We start from the raw sequence: 1,444 nt of genomic DNA on the forward strand, positions 1-1,444 counted from the left end.
CCCATGGGCCGCCCTGGGGAAGCGCCACCCTTATGCCTGCAGGAGGGTCTTGGCCTTCCATGTGGAACGTGCAGCATCGGTGGGCTCCATAGAGCAAGCCCAGCAGCGGCTGTTTCTAAGAATGCAGGCCCCCCTGACACTCAGGCTTCACTGACCAGGATGCAGTCCCACGCGCATGGGCTGCGAGGGGGGAGGCACACGGGAGCACGGAAGCACCGATGCCCGCGGGTCAGTGTGGAAAGCGGGTGTTGGCAGTGCGGGTCCTCAGCAGCCGCGTCTGGAAGCTCCCAGGTGACTCCGGTTGAAGCCCAGGAGCTACCAGCCTTGAGACTGGGGCGCGCTGTCACCCCACCTGCCCCTCCAGCTCCAGCCGGTCTCCTGCTGGGCACCCCGTCCAGGCCACGAGAGGGACGTCAGCTTTCCCGCCACGCCCGCTCCCCAGCCCTGGCCTCCACTGACCCGGGTCTCCGGACTGCCTGCTCCTCGTGGCCGCCGGGCTTCACCGCGTGGCTGAGGGACACGCGCTCCTCTGAGGTTCCGCAGACAAGGCCCCACCTTGGGGCGCTCCCTGGCCCCCTCAGTCTGACCACACCCTCACCCCCACCCATATCTTACCATGGGCGACTCCAACAGGACTCCCTGCCTTCGGAGTTCTGCAGCCCCCCACCCCCCATCTGCTCCTTGGCACCCCACTCTGCGGTGTGTTCGGAGTTGAGCCTAATCCTCCCAGAGGCAAGACCCCAGGCCCAGTCCTCCGAGTCCGCTGCCCACCGGCTAGCAGGTGTCCTGAGTGAGTTACTGTTTGGTTAATCCTCACCCGGGATGTGTGTTACGTTGATTCTTGGAGGGTGTGTGTGTGAGGGGGGGGGACAAACATGGATGAGACACATGATGAGCTGCCTCCCCGACGCGACGGGGGTCACGCCTGCAGCCGGGAGCGGGCTCTTGACCAGCATCAAACCCAGGATCCTTGGGTCCCTGGGCGCTAACCACTGACCACGCCAGGGCTTGAGAAACGGCTTCCCAGCAGGTCAGCGCCTCCGGGAAAGGCGCTGTGCCCAGTGAGTCCTTGGTGACGCCGCCGGTGGCCCCACAGCCGGGAACCAGTCGGGACAGGAGCTGACGGAAGGAAAACCCAGTTGAAATCTTCAAGACCCAGAGACCATCCCAGCCTCTCGGAGCAGCAGGGGGCGGGAGGCAGGGCGGGGCCGGGGGTGCCGGGTGCCGGGTGCCGGGTGCGAGGCAGCGCGGCTGCTCCCAAACCCATCGCCCGCGGGTCGGCGGTCTGGTTCCCGCCGGTCCAGGTGGGTCCGAGTGAGCACACCTGCGGGAGCCAAAATGCCTGAAGGCCGGAGTCCCCTCCTCTGAGGTTAGCCCCTGGGGCCCTTCAACTCACAGACGGGCCACTATTTACAGAAACGATGCTAGGAGCGCGGCGGGCGGG

The sequence above is a fragment of the Myotis lucifugus genome, unplaced genomic scaffold, assembly GCF_000147115.1.
Source record: "Myotis lucifugus unplaced genomic scaffold, Myoluc2.0 scaffold_409, whole genome shotgun sequence".
Taxonomy (NCBI): Eukaryota; Metazoa; Chordata; class Mammalia; order Chiroptera; family Vespertilionidae; genus Myotis; species Myotis lucifugus.